A 16,394-nucleotide genomic window follows, 5' to 3' on the forward strand; every position below is an offset into this window, starting at 1 on the left:
AGCCCTGAGGCACACCTCCCTGGGTGGCTGGGGAAGGCACGGGGGACCAGGGACATGGGGAATGCTGCAGAACACCCTGCTCTGCAACCTGAATGTAGACAGGCATGTCAGCTCTGCACCTCTCCGGGCTGCCCCGGTGCTACCTAGTACACAGCTGTAGAAAAAAAACATGAAGCACTATATAGTTTTGTTTGCCCTTCCTGATCCTTCACCCGGTAATATCCAAATAGGTAAGCCTGAGGAGGAATTAATGAAGGGTTTATGGCTGATTTCTTTACCTTCAGAAACAGAGAAATAAATGTGTGTAGGATTTTAATGAAAACTCCTGTCTTCTCAAATAAGCTTTTGGTTTCAACAGTATTATTGAGTTTTTGTGAGGCACAGTTTCCCTCAATTTAAACCACTGTTTTTCATGGGAAATTTAATTTAAAAACATGTATGTCTTACTAAATGGAAACCTGTACTACAAAACCAGTGGAGGTTTTCTGAAGCCAGTGCTTGTCTGGTTCTGGCATTAGTGAAGGAATTGCTTTAAAAAGAGCTCTCATCTTATGAGAGCAAAACAGAACCAGGACCTAAAAACTTGAGATTTGTTTTGGAACCCCATTATTATTTTCTAAGTTGAATCTAAATTTAACCAACAATATTCTCTTCTTAGTTATATGGTTAAGCTGCCAGAGCTTTAAAACCATCTAGTTGGATGCATTTCTGCTGTACATCCCTTTGTAGCAGCTGTTCTCAATAGGACCGCTGCTGGTCTCCATAGGAGAGCTGCAGAGGCCACGACGTGCCTTCAGAGAAGGTGCTGGTGGGGGATGCTCAGCTGTGGGCAGGAGAGGGGGGACACCCTCAACTGGTATTTCTGAAGTTAGTGCAACTGCAGCCTCATCACTCGCTCTCTGTCCCAGCTAAGTCTGCCTGCGGTGCATCACTTTCGACCTTGGGGAGCCCCTCTTTTGAAGTGAAGTGTTGAAGAAAACCCGGGTTTTCTGAGCAGCTGCCATCAGCTACAATATAGGCACCGAAAGCGAGATAGCTTGTGTCCAGGGAAATGTTCCAACTCAAATTAGTCTGCTTCGTGTCCTCTTTAGCATGTATATTTCCCAAAAAATGAGCTTATACAGTATAACAGTGTAGTTATACTTTGTTTTATAATGGGTTGATGTTAACTAAGTGACCTTGCTTTATTTTATAATATACTTTACTTCCTGGTTATTCATGTGTATTTGGAATGAAGTAGACATCTCAGATGGAATTTGAATATCAGTAGGAAAATGATGCCTCAGACTTTTAAGAATCTTTGAGAATTATTTATCTCTAAGAGTCTTTAAGTTTTTTTCCTCACTTTTTGTTTGTTATGCTACTATGGACTTATGTCTCGCATTGCATATTAGTCACAGGTTGCCTGTTTCTTGAGACTTGATATCACTCATAGCATATATGTTCATTTTCCTCTGTCCCTCTAAAATTACATATGTACATAAAACAGATTGGAGAAAGAAAGTTTACCTAATAAAAATAGACAAAGTTGCTGCATAGTTCCCTGACAACAGGGTTGTGTTCATTCTAATACAGGGGTTTTGAACTGTGATTTCTATGTTAATATAGGCTTTCCAGAGGTGCCGGTGTCACGTCCTAAAAGTACACGGCATTTCAATTCAATATTTCTATTCAACCTGGCAAGAACATGGACTTACGGCTTAGGTCTGCAACACCAGTGATCTTCCTCTGCTTCAGAGAAAACTTAAGCTAGTGGATGTTTCCTGGGATGCCTCCCACCTTGACTTTAATGCTCAGACATTATCTTATCAATATAATGGGGGCTTTGAACTTTTCTGACAGAAGAAGGTTAAAGTAACTTCTATATATTCATATTTAAATTTTTCCCTCAAACAACAAAGCCATTTGTTAGTTTTAGAAGTAAAAGCTTTGGCTTTTTAAAGAAAATGCCATGGTATTTGAAATAAAATATATAAAGGTAGTTGATTTCCCAGCTGCTTAACAGTTCTGAGGGTCAGTTATAAAAAATTACTTTTCCAGTAGCCAAGATCATGAACAGTTTCTTTTCAAGCCTTTGAATTATTCTCCGAGCATTAATCACTTTTAATAAAAATAAAACTTCTTTTTAATTGTTGGAACTACAATTTTTTTTTTTTGTTTTATTCACTTAAGCAAGTGGAAGGCTCCCATGGCTCTCACCAGTGCTGGTTCTTATTTTTCTTTAAGGCAAGTTTTGACACTTCAAAAGGGCCACTGTTTAATAAATTGGGATTTTTATTAAATGGCTTAACAAAATATTAAGTTTTCGTAATTTGTAAACCTGCTGTTGAAAAAGAGAGGTGCTAGCGGAAAAAGAGGCTGGCTTAGCACAGACCACCGACTAGTCATGCTAGTCTGGATGGGAATACTGACCAAACTGTCTCTCTGCCATCATGGCCTATTTAGTGGCTCTTGTTCCTGAAGGAACCTCCTGGAGTTCCCTCTCGTCCCTCGACTCCTGCAGGAGGTGCCCATTCCTGAAACTGTTTAGTGAAACCTAATTAAATGTACTAGTATTTCTAATTCCCAGACTTCTCTGTAACTGTCATCACAGTGAAGCTTAAGAACTCACTGAACTGGTGGGTTTAACATGGACACTCTTTTCCCAGTCTTCTACAAACTGCTGGATCTTTCAACAAGTACTTTAAAAACATCCTGATCATTATTTCCTTCCTCTCTTCTCCCCAGACTTTCCTGAAAACCTCTATTTAACAGAGGCCCCAATATTGCCCAGTACTGCATCCTCCTGGCAGTCTTGTCTGTACAAGCTCCTGGTACACATTCCTTCAGATTTTGTCAAGTTTGAAATTAGGTATGTTTATAGTTCTAAATCGTTCTGTTGGTTACCTGAATCTGCTGTGATAAATCATTTTCCTTTTGAAAACTGCAGAGTATAGTGGGATATGACTGGAATTGTATTGTCTGGAAGTTAGTGCAGCTGAGCAGAAATGACAGGGTAGTACCTTATGGAAGTGAAATAGTATATGGAATCTATGCAATAGTGAAACAAAAACAAGGAAAGGGGGCTTGACAGTCAGGAAATAGGGAGCCCTGAAGAAGGGACCTTACAGAAAGAGGATTGCAGGCACTCAAAAGGAGTGGGGTATGATAATTTACCATTTCCATGTCCATCTGTATCATAAACGGTTGTGTTAAAGTAACTTTTTCTCAGTTTCCCTAGCATTATGCTAGTAGCGTTATGCATTCTCTCCAACTATTACTTCATACAGGTTTTGTTATTAGCAGGACAGAAGTTGCATAACTATTGTACAACTTTCGCACCATCAGAAATATGTGGTGCTCAACATAAATTCATCCTGAGGGTCCCAGACTACAGTATGTGATGAGAGATGTGATCTGTCTGGGCAATCCAAACCATGGAAAGAAAATAGGGACATTAAAAGTCTTAAAAACATAAGCAGCTTTTCCAAATCATATTTGGGGTTTGATTTTTTTTTTTCACCTTTCTTTGTTTCCTTTGAGGTTTAAGGTTTTGACATTCTACTCTGTGTGTGTATCTGTGTGCAGAAATACAGAAAGTATCTTCAGCTCCTTTCTTGCTCCCCTCCCCTATTGTTCTCTTGCAGCGGTAAAGCTGAAACTGGTTATTATGCAATTTATCCCCCCTCAAATGCTTGGGAAAAAAAAAAGCATTTCATAGAGTCCCAAAATCATTACATTGGCTAAGTAGCAATAATAGTTTTGTATGTTAATTTAAATGCTTTCTGATTTCTGTAGTTCTAGTTGTGTGGTTGTTTTTTTTCTTACCAAGCTTATCAAGGTTTTGAAAGTTAGTTTAAAAATCCCCAAACATTTTGATGTAAACCCTCAGTTCCAGAAGCAAGGGCTATGTGCAAAACACTAAATTTTGATCACAAGTTTCACAGGAGCATTGATACAGTTGTCAGTAAGTAAAACCTGAATACTCTGATGCTTTTGTATCTCATCAAATCCCTGGATTAACTTCTTTATAGAACTCAGCCCAGGCCCCCCTTCTCCTGAGTGCCCCAGTTCTCAATCTGTTGCTGGTTCCTTACTCTGCCCTTGGCCACCCAATACTGCCTCTGCTTTTCACCAGATTTATGCAGCCATATCCATCACTTGAAGAGTATTGGAGCTCCCAGCAAAGACAGGCATAGGGAATTTGAGCTTTGGGGTTTTTTAACTAGTGATCGGCTTGAAGTCTGGTGAAGAAGTAGGAGAGTGCGCAAGCTTCAGGCACCATGCAAAACCAAAAAGTACCAAGACAATTTAAAGTTAAATGTAACTAATTCTTTTGATGTCAGGTTGTAGTTCCTTAGAATGAACTAGATGAAAATCATTCTAGTGATTTTACTGGTAGGTACTTAATGTTTTTTAGGGTTTTGTGGGTCTGTTTCCAAAAGGGAAATAAAATGTTAAACTCCAAAATGCTTTACAAAACAGACAGGGAGAGAACATCTATGTTCTCTCATTTTTAATTCCTCTCTCCCATTACATCATACAGTTTCCTTTCTTGGTAAAAGTTACACTGCTGTCTTACAACTTCACTGTTATGAGCACTGAGCTCTCTTCTGTATCCCTGGACTTTTCTATGACAGTTTATCTTCATACTATGAAATCAGCTGTCAAACATTGTTTGGAAATGCTGAGATAAATGGTCTTCTCAGCCCTTATTGATTAATCCATCACTGCAACACAGAATAACCAATGTGCATATAAGTTAATTATTTATTTCTAGTATGTTTGATGAAATATATATTAAAAGCTAGAGACAATGCCAAGGAGGAGAATATTTGTGAAACAAAGCCAGGAAATGTAGAAGAAAAACTTTGACTTGATTCTTACAGAATCCATATTTAAGGAAGAAGAGACTAGACTGAAAAAGAAAGTTTTGCCTGAAAGAGGCAGGCTTCTCCCTTCCCAAGAGAGGTATTACATTTTTGAGGTGGTGCACGCAAATTTAATCTTTAAAAATGTTTTTGCTTCTTCAGCTAGCTGAGGTGCTCCTTTAAATGCATGTTGAAGATTAATTCTTTTTTTTTTTTTTTAGGATAAAATGTTTAATATTTTTATTCTTTGAACCAAAAAGAATTTTTGGTTTCCATAAAATGGAAAGATACTATCAAGTGACCCACCTGAATGTGGGCTGTTGTTGAGAATCACTCAAGATAAAGAGGTCACATATGGTTACAGCAGAGACATACGTGTATTTATTTGGTCTTAAATTAAGATACTAACATTCCTCTTTTTAGATTTTATCTTAAAATACTCAACTGGATAAAAACTGCTCTTGATATAGCACAAGACTTTATAAAGTTGCTCTTATTGAACTTTTGGATAGCATTACTGAGTTTGATTAATAGCTAAAACCACAATGTTAGATTAGTAATTAAATTGCTATTATGCATCATAAACTCATGGAATCAAAATACTTTACAGATTATAATTGATTCTGAAAATGACCTGGTAAAAGAGATAATAGTGTTTTGTAGATCAAGAGAATGACTGATTTTACAGAGTAGGAAGAGCTCCTATAAGGGATTTTTTTTTTTGAGCAAAAGATTCTGGAATGCATCGAAGACTGTGAATGTTGACCTCTAGGTACACAAGCTATCACAGACCTTCTCTGGTATGGTGTCAACATTACCTGAGTTTTGAAATTAAGCATTAATTTTGAATTAATCTATGCAGAGCATATATTTTGCCTGGTGCCTGCTTATTATATGAACATCTGATGTATGACTGTGGGATAAGCGGTTAATGCTATGTCCATTATCTAATATAATATCATTCCTTTCCTATTCTGCTCTCCAAATATTTTGCAAGAAGCCACAGAGAATCTGTACATTGATGGCTTAGTGACAAAAGATCCTACGTCAGGAGTGTAGGAAACATCAGAAATATAAAAGACACATGACAGGCTTGGTGAAATTCTCATATATAAGTATGGTAGGAAAAGTCAACTGATTTGCCTGCCACTGATGATATGGCACTTTTGCACCTTTGTCAGTCAATCAAATGCATGACAGAACTGTTTGTTTAATCAGTTTAATGTTTATTTTATGCAAAGCAACCTGTGAGAGACCTTTGGAATGATTCAGAGTTTGTCTGTGAGCTTAGTTTGTGTTTCTGATGCAACTATATCAAAGGCATCTAAAAAATTATATCATCAGGATCTTGCTAGATTACATTAAAATTTCCATGTGATGGAAAATAGACGTGTTGGTTGCTCTTTTCTGAAAATGGTTGCGTATCAGAGAAAAGGTCAGACTGATATTCCAACTGATTTACAAACAAACTCAACCTTATCCTTCTATAGGAATATGAACTGTCTTCTGGCCTCTTCAAAATGGGTGGAGCACTGGCAGAGAAAAATTGTAATAAAGGGTATCTATCTCCCTGAGTGCGTGATGAGCTTGCAGTCATCCTGGCTTGCAGCTAAGCAAAGACAGCTGGGGGGGCCTAGCTGTTTCAGTGACTGGTTTGTTCACCAGTCCAAAGAGTTAGTTTTTAAATGCCAGTAATAATCCATGATTATGGACGTGAGAGATATTGAAAACTGTCAGCAAAACATTTTTTTTTTGATGTGCATAGTGTTTAAGAGGTAAGAGCACAGCTGGAGCTGGAGTACATATGTGTCAGAATATCACTTTCCCCCTGGCAACCAAGAGCAGCTCATCCAACCTGTGCAGACATGGGAACACTGACCCCTCTGTTCTACAGACCAGGGCTATGGAGTATGGGGGCCACGGGGCTTCAAAATCCGAGACCGCTATTCTCAAGGCATCTGATAAATTCTGTGGTATTGCAGTACACAACGAGTTAGTATGGTTTAGTGAATACATGCTGTAAGAAATCTGGGCATTTCTCCATTTCAAATCTATTTGGCTTAGAGCCCCTGGATGGAACATAACCTCCCTCTTCCCCTTCCTTCAAAATCAACCCAGGTCAACGCTTTCTTTGTGGGGGTTAAGTTGCACGATTTAATTACCTCCCTGAATTCAAGGCAGCTCTAGACACAAACCCTTGGGAATAAAACAAAAGGAAAAGCTATAAAACATGATAAAGAGAAAATATGAAACACATTATTTGTCTTAAAAACATTCTTAATATGTAAACAATGCGGAGGCTGTTGTGAGTAGTGGCTGCAAGTTTGACAGTTATCCTCTGAGGCCACAGATTCCTTCCAGGCTTCCTGCTAACACAAGAACAGGTTAGAAAGGAGTTCTTTTAGTTCTTAGCATAATATGGTCTATCGCTCCAAATTTCTGTAATCAGTAGGGTGCTTTGTCAAACACATAGCTTTTGCTGACAGATCCAGGAACAAGAAAGTTTAGATATAATTTTGTTTTGTTTTGTTTTTCAATTCCTTTTATGGCTGGGGCAAAATTGACTGTTTTCCATCCATTTTGCCAAAGTCTATCGTTTCTCCACATGTGGATTAACACTTAGGAGATCCCAATCATCTTTTGGTGCAACAGAGAACATGTGGCCAAAGCATGGGCGCTCTGGTGCTCAGAGCAAGTGCCACAGCTGGTGGCTGGGCACTCTGTGTTGCTGTGCTGAAGTGGGGGAGCTGATGATTAATTGTAAGCACTCCACAACAAGGCTTCTTTTCAGTCTTACTGGAACTACTATATATTTAAAGGGCTTTTGAAATTTGTCACTTTCAGTATGTAATGTTTTCCTAAAATGTTTTCCTAGTGACACCTTAGACAGCCTTTCCTTTTGCTGTGAATTCCCAGGCAGGACTTTGCCCACTATGAGAAATAGTTGTGTCTGAAGTCCTCATTTCTGATCTCTTCTGAGTAGCACATGTGCTGGGAGGGAGGAGAGGGTAGGCAGTGGAATAAGCCTGCCGTTTACAGTTTTGTAGCAGCCTGTTTCCAGGAACTGGTGATATTCTTAACTCTTCAGATGCATTTAAGATAGATTTTCTGCTCTGTCCTTTTTCACATGTTTCTGTCTTGCCGATTCCAGTTTTGGAAGAAAGCTCATTGCAGTAAAAGGTTATACTAAAGCAAGTGAAAAATACTGATTTAAGGATTTGCAAGTTCGGGGCTCTGTATTACAAGAAAAACACCACTTCCTGCTGCTAGCAGGTTATGTAGTAGAAGCTGCCCAATGAAGATCTCACTGCTATAAAGGGGAATGCTAAAACCTAAATCCTGAACTCTCGTTTCCATAGAATCATTTAGGTTAGAAAAGACCCTTAAGATCATCGAGTCCAACTGTAAACCCAGCACTGCCAAGTCCACCACCAAATCATGTCCCTAAGCACCACGTCTACCCTTCTTTTAAATACCTCCAGGGATGGGGACTCAACCACTTCCCTGGGCAGCCTGGTCCAACGCCTGATAACTCACTTGCTATGAAAAATAATACAGATGTCGAAAAAGAAGAATCAAAGACAGAAACAGATAAAATCCCTCAATTTTCCAAGCCATTTAATCAATGCTACTTTTTAGTGGATATCAGTCAAGCTTTTTATCTGTGCTATTCATCTTTGCAAATATCTGCAATGCAATTTGGGGGACTTACTCTCTGGGAGAGTGACCCTTGCAGTAGTCCTGGGACAACTACCCAGTTAGTGGAATCAACCAGAACTCATCAGGCCCTCATCAAAGTCTCTTCTTCTCACTGTGTTTTGAGTTCCTGTCCTTTTCTTTGCCAACTCCCCACACCATCCCCAGAGGAACCTGAGGGAAGACAAGTCTACAACCATTCTGCTAAGCTTGTGTCATCTGGGCTTCCACCCTGATGAAGGAATTCATTATCCACAGGGGACATTCATCTCGTTTCTACAGAGTGAAAGTGCTGGAACACAGCCCAGAATTTGGGCCAGTGTATCTATTTAGACATAAACATTTACATGGAGATGAAAAGGCAAAACTCATTCCTCCTGTCAGGCCACTGAAACCTATGGAAATACAAAGGGATTCAATTGATCTAAGAGTTGCACTGGGGAGAGGTGGGGTGAAGAAAAGCTACCAAAATTGAAGATGAAAGTAAAAATCCTCTCTGGGCTTTCTTTTTAGATGTTTCCTTTACTCTTTCAAGACTTCTTAAATCATCCTGTTTTGTTGATAGATCAATCAGAAATAACTGTGCTTACCATTTCTGTTCCAACCAAAGCAGCTGAAGGAGCTCTCTTAGCCACATTGTCTGGTGAATGGGATATTTTGGTGACAGAAATATCATATTTTCCAGGTAAGAAATTTAAGAAGTTACTAAGAAATCATCAGCAACTAAATAGTCTCACACAATGTGATATACCATGAAACACGAATAGCAAAGCTGTTGTGAAGAACTGTCATTTAGGTATAGCCTCAAAAAGTGTTATGTTAAGCAAGAGCATGAATTTCTGTCAGTAATGTGTCCTACTTTTATCTAATTCCCAAGGGCAGTGAGGGAGGAAAAATTGGGAAATGTATTCTAGTCTTTGTCTTTTGACTATATTGCTAAAGAAACGGTTTTATAAAAGAATTGCAGCATATATTCATTTTACTTTCCCTATGCTAATTTTATTTATGTGTTTTGTCTTCAGGAGACTAGAGTATCATATCTGCAGTCTAGTAAGCAATTGGGAAATAGGGAATTTTTTTTTGGCTCCAGTTGTATTATTCTGCTGCTGGTAAATAGCTGCCACCTCTATTTATTCATATTATCTGTAGGAGTGGATGGATCTCATTTCTCAGTCAGCGGGGCAGGAAGTGTGAATGACCATTTGCAGGAAAAACTAGTATAGAAGAGAAAAGCCTATGTCAGATTCTTCACACAACATCTCTGTCTTCTGTGTTTGGTTAGAAAAATATGACTGGTCTGCTTCTCTTTCTTGTCAAAAGCCTAGGAATTGACTGGGGTTTAGTGTTGCAAAATCTGAAGATTAGAGAGTATCATCTGCTAAAGGCAAAAATAGTAGACAAGGCCTGGAGTCTGTTACTGTTTTGAACACTAGATGAAAGCAAATGGCATTGTCGTCATTAGATTGAGAGGCTATATTATACTTTATTTAATGACAGTGGACTATGAATGCTATTTTGATACATTCTGAAATACTCAAGGGACGAGACCATGGACTGGCATGCTTCAGGAAAAAGCAGAGTTATGTATTTTGTGTTCATGGCTTATAGTTTGGAATTTCTGTTTTAAGTGCAAATAATAGTATTTGGCTTCTTCTAAATGCAGAATATTTTGAATGATAAGTTTGAAGAATGCTGGAAATTTGGTAGTCTGTTTCATGCTTAGATAAAGGAATAAACTTGGAAGAATTCTTAATAAAAATAGTCTTGTATTACCTTACAGTGTATTCCTTAGAATTAACAGGTTAAACATATGTTCGTTGATTCATACCATGGTCTGACTGTAGTGTATATAACCTTTCAAACTCAGATGTAATACGCTGGAACATAAATCGCGTTCTTGAGTATTATATACGTAACTCCAATTGACGTCAATGGAATACGGAATCTGAACCACCCTACCAGAGATGTAAAAAAAAAAAAAATGAATAATGAAATGAAAATAATGTCTCCTTGAGTTGGCTGTAGATTTCTCCATAAACCACGTGTCACTTGAAATGATTTGTATGAGGTATTATGGTGTTTTGTGGATTACAAAACCACAAAAGAAGGAGGCCAAAATAGTCAGAGGTGGGGATTTTGAGTACATCTGCCCAACCTGACATGTGGATTTGTTTCTCAGTTGTACAAAAATCCTCAGAAATCTATACATTTGTAGGAAATCACTCCAGAAATTCCCGTTGGGCAACTATCAGTTGAACCAGTCTAAATCAGGGATTCCCTCTGACTCTTAAGGACTTGTGAACAAGACAGTCTCCTCAACTCAGTTCTTCTCAAGTTTGATCTCCCAAACTGAGTACCAAGTTATACCTGTGAGCCAGATTCTGTCTGTGCTGTAGTCAAACTGCTGTCAAAACTCCATTGCTTTCTACTGGCACAACAAATGTCTATTGTCAACTACTGATATTTTTATATATAAGCCACTGTATATGCAGCTCAAATTTAAGGCTGAGAAAAACTGAATTGAATGCTTTGTAGACTTGTATGCAGGTGTCAAGCATCAAAAAGCTTTGTAGATTTGGATAATTAACAGGCCAGTATAGGCAGTGATTAAAATACTTTTGAATCTTTGCCATTTTGATTTTCATTCACATTCTGAATCATTCAGCTGGCTTCCTGCTCCAAAAATTAGAAGATTAGGAGTATATAGTTACACAATTTGTCTTAGGCACTCTAGTCTTAAGGTTTTGTCCCTAATCTACCTAAACACACAAAATCTTTTCAGAATCATTTACTGGGGCATGCATGTGCCAAATGGAAAATAAACCCATAACATTTCTGTATCTCATCACTTCTCATATACTTTCTTCATGTAATCCACTATGAAGCTACAGCACTTGCAGTCAAGCCTTACATAAGTGGTGTCCACTCTCCACTTACCATCAGCTCAATGGCAATCCAATAAACATGAATTACTTGAGGTCAACAGGAACTGCAAGCTCTTAGTGCAAGTCAGTGCTGTGCAAGCTCATTTCACTCCACTTTCTTCTCAGAAATCCTTTAAATTAATAAAGCAATAAAGAAAACAAAGAGCCAGCTTCTCGGCTACTCCGAATTGATTTAGCTGCATTCATTTCAGAAAAATTGCTTCTGCACAAAATATCTGATAAATGCAGGACAAAGCTGGATAGTGAGATTCTTTAGAAAACAGTGCTGAACTGTATATTGCAAACCCAGCGTGACAGCTTTGATACAGTTGCCTAGACAAAAACCAAAGCAAAACCACTCAGAGCAGTTGCAAGCTGTGCTTTCAAACTGAAGGACATCTCAGCTTCTGGGAAAGGAGGTGATCTTTACCACAGTTGTTCCCTGAACAGAATAGAGATTTAGGTTATAGATTCAAAAAGGGTTTGAAGTATGAGGGGTGTCTGCTGCTTTACGTTTCCGACTCTTGAGACAATTTCATGCTTCTATGACTGCAAGATTCTGGATATGCATGTGAGCACTGTGTCTGGAAGTTCTGAGGCTCTTTATAGCTCTGAGAACCTAGTGAATAAAGAAAGGAAACAACATATATTTCTTGAATGAAGTGGCTAAACAGCACTTGTGAGTCATGATATGAAAGGAAATAATTTGAATTAGGTGACATGTGCATGGCAGCATAACGGAAAGAAAGACTCCTCATTTTCATCATCTAATAATCAAAACAATTTGACATTACTTCCAAAGGAAGCCAAAAATATGGAAACAATTATTTAGAGAAGAATACAGCAAAATGATGTATATGCTTGCATTTTTGCATCTTAAGGTAAACTGTACTTTTGAGTTCCCAGATGGATATCCAAGGCAAATATAGTGACCCAGAAAAAGAAAAAAAGAAAGCGAGACCTCTGAGTGATGTAAACAATTATATATGTGGAGATACGTATTTTTTTTAGTCACATGCTTAGTTACCATGTTAATTCCAGTGCTTAACAATTGTGTTGTGCAACTGAAGAGCAGAAGAAATGCGCTTGTCGCTTACATGAGAAGCTTTTTTAAATGTAAAAATGATCATGACTTCTTTGATGTAATATCTGGCAGCCATGTTGACCTGAATGTTTCTTACTGATACAAGGTTTCAATGTCAATGGCAACATTGTGCAAATAACAGGTTTTAAATATGAATTAGTTTTTTATTCAAAGCAGCATCACCAGCCAAGTTTGAGGTTTAAAAAATCCCAGACATATTTTTTTTTTTTATCTGGGTAAAAAGGAAAGCATCTTAAACTATGTTGTGATCTGGTAACTTATAAGATGTCTGAATCATATTTTGTCATACTTGGCACAGATCTTTTCAGACTCAGACCAAACAAAGAAAGCTTCTGCCCTGAAAAAGCTTTTGCCAAAATCATGAATGATTAGAACTGGATTATTATAAATATGCATGGTCATACGAACTTGGTATTATTGCTATTTCTTTATTAATAATTATTCATCATTTTTGCTTGTTCATCATTCACTTGTTTGCAAAACATTTGCTAAATGAATATGGACTTTGAACCGAGCAGGACAGATGGGTAATGTATTATTGCTGATTTAATATGACACGCTGCAGACAAAATACCATCAGTGCAAAGATACATTTCATATTCCTTCAGGGAACTGAACACAACCCTCAAAGTTAAAGTTCAGTTACTTTTATTACTAGTCCAAATAATATACTTGGTGGTTGCTGAGTCCACAGTTTTGCTCTTCCTAGGTTATTGGACGTAATAAGAAATCCTTTTGTATATGTTAAATATCTACAACAGAAGGCAAACATCTAGGTACAGCAACAGTCTTGTGTTAATATTGTAAATTGTGGGAATGAAGAAAATACTGTAATGAAGAGCAAGGAAACTCTTCTTTTTGCAGAATATCAGATCTAATTTTCTTATGAAATCATCTGAATCGTCACATGGGACACCGAAGTCCTTTATCCACGGAACAGAAATGACATGGCAGTGAAAATACTAGTATGGAAATAGAAATGAGAAAGAGTATAAAAGGAGATTGTATGAACACATAAGGATGCAATCAGAAAACCTAAGGCATGATATAATGTAGAAAGAAGGTACATGATGGGTAACAAGAAGGTATTCTGCAAGCACATTAATATGAAAGAGGAAGACCAAGGACAGAGCTGATCCACTGCTCAAAGAGGAAGAAAAGATAAAAATAGATGCTACCAAGAAGGTTAAAGAATTTAATCAATTTTTGCTTCAGTCTTCACTAAGAGAATAAGAAAGCTAGCACAATATCAGCAGCAACGGGAGAAGTACTCAGGTTGGTGAAGAAAGAAAAAAAGGAAAAGATGACTGATAATCAAATTAGCCATTTTCAGATCAACTGGGAGTGCCAGACTTCCTCCCCGAGTACTTAGATAACTGGATGAGAAGTTTCAGCATGACCAGTGGCTGTCTCTGAGAGCTTGCAGAGGATGAGTGTGATCCAGAAGACTTCTGAAAGACCATCACAATTCATAAACTCCGTGAGTTGCTGCTGACTTCTCTGCTTTATTCTCAGCTAGAGTGGGTATTCTGAGATCCCTCCAGGCTCTCTTTGAAAATATTTTTTTCCCCTCTTTTGCAAATAAAGTGGTTTTTGGTTTTCAGCCAGCCCTTCTCAATGTCTCTGGAATAACCCAGTTGCACTTCCCCAGTTGAGCTTGATGGGAGTCGTCTACACCTCATTATCTCTGCACAGAAAAATTCACCAAATTCCAGGCCATTGTTTGTCTTGGCAGAGGGTGTCTTTTATAGGAGCGGTACTGTGAGCAGGGCATGACAGCACCAATCCTGAGGACACCAAACCCCATGTACAGTCACTCACATTTCACATGGTGCCAAAGAAAATAATTATAATTTACTTGAAATGATTGGTAGGTAGCATGTAGATTTGCTACCAAATAATTCTGCCATCTGGCTGTTTCCCTGCAATAGACAGTATATTTATCTGGGAAAACAATATGTAGGGTAAAAAACATAATAATTTATTTTGCTTTGTTTGCACAAAACAGGAACCCACTCACTTAATGTATTCCTCTTGATACTTCAGGAATGCCCTGTGCATCTATTAATTAATAGAGAAGAGTATTTTTTGCAGTTCATCGCTGCTTGAGTGTATCCTGATAACTTAGAGTTACAGAGGATTTATAAGAGATGTTTCTTAATATCCTTTACTTCTGACTTTTGGTTTTCCTTGAGCCTTCTGTTCACCTGCTTATGGTAAAATTTAGCTGTGTTTTAATTTCTGCTCCTATTAAAAGGAGAATTGCTGTCACGATAATTTTTGATGCAATGCATAATTAATACATTTTACCAGTGCCAAAGATGAACATTATGGTTAACAAGTATCTGCAGCTACACTAAACAACATGAAGTGTGTACATAAACTGTAAAACTCATCGTTGTGTATTTGCAAAGCTAATAATTCCGAAAAGGATGAAAGCTGTATTTGCAATCAACAGCGATATCACATAGGGAAAAAATGTATGCAGCGATTTATATTGTCGTGCTTTGGAGCGTAAGGCAGTCAGTGGCTGGTGGCTGGCTCTTCTAGGTATGGCTTGTACCTATGTTGGAATTCATTTCTGATAAGAGGATTTAGTACAGCATTTGGGATAAAACTGAGTCCTACTCTCATTTGTGAAGGCTGTTTCTGCAGTATGTCCCTGCCAGAGAATGGCTTGGAAAAGAAGAGATTGCTAATGAGCTCTACATAGTAATGTAAAAGAAGGAAGAAGCTTTGTCCTATAGAGACTAGACTTTAGAAAGAGTGAAATAGATCCTTTCATTTGTCATGATCCTTCAGTACTGTGAATATTCTGCTTTTTACTTCCTGCGTCTGTTTAAAATGTTCTTTGGGCTCTGAAGTACGATGGCATGTTTCGACACAGACTAACATCAACACAATTCTTAAATGAAAAAGTTCACAGGCTTTTGAACACATGCTCTTAAAAATGCTGATAAATATAACTGATTTTAGTAGTTTTTCACCTTGATCCTGAATAGTTCAAACTAAAAATGTAGCAATTGCTGTTAGCTGCATGTCATTAGTAAAATTTCCACATTCTGTGTCCAAAAAAACCCCAACCTACTTCAGAATAAATTAAATAAAATGAAATAGTAATATTTAAAATTCCTGTTTATCACATTTTGATGGCATGTTTTGACAACAATATTATCACATTTTGCTTATCATTTCTTGAATAGGTTAGCTATTTTACTTTTTGATTGTTTTTTTCCTATCATATCTGTTTAACAATTACTTTTAGGCTTTTAAATTTGCGTGGACTTTACTGAGAAGGGGCTTTGCGAACTACTGGGTTTAACAGTTTCCAGTTTTTCTGCCACTACTAGGATTTTAAGTAGGGGAATGACTCATAGTAGTGGTGGTAGTGTCATTTCATTTGTCGTGCTCAGTGGATTTCTTGTTATGCACGTTCAAAACATTTATTTAAAGTGTATTTTTTCTGTTTGCCATTTCTATGTTTATTCCCGAGTCCAGAATAAATTTGTCAAACTGCCTTTGTTCTCATAAAAAATACTAGATGTATGTTTGATAATTTTGAGTCTATTCCTGCTCCTCTTGAAGCTGAAATACCTGTTGATCTGTTCAGCTCTAGCCTCATTCGTGGCACAGCAGAAGTGTGAACTGGAGCTCACCCAAAAGCGGCACAGACTTCAGTCGCCGCCTTGCCGCTTCACGGTTTCTGAAAACAAAGCTAGTTCTGCCATTTTAATCTCTGCTGCTTGGCAGGGCTCACCTGGTGTAAGTTCTCTTAAAGCCATTAACTTGAGTTAAGCTCTGACTTGCTAGTGGAGAACT

Source organism: Nipponia nippon, unplaced genomic scaffold (genome assembly GCF_047370975.1).
Source record: "Nipponia nippon isolate SJK-2023a ecotype South Korea unplaced genomic scaffold, ASM4737097v1 scaffold_6, whole genome shotgun sequence".
Taxonomy (NCBI): Eukaryota; Metazoa; Chordata; class Aves; order Pelecaniformes; family Threskiornithidae; genus Nipponia; species Nipponia nippon.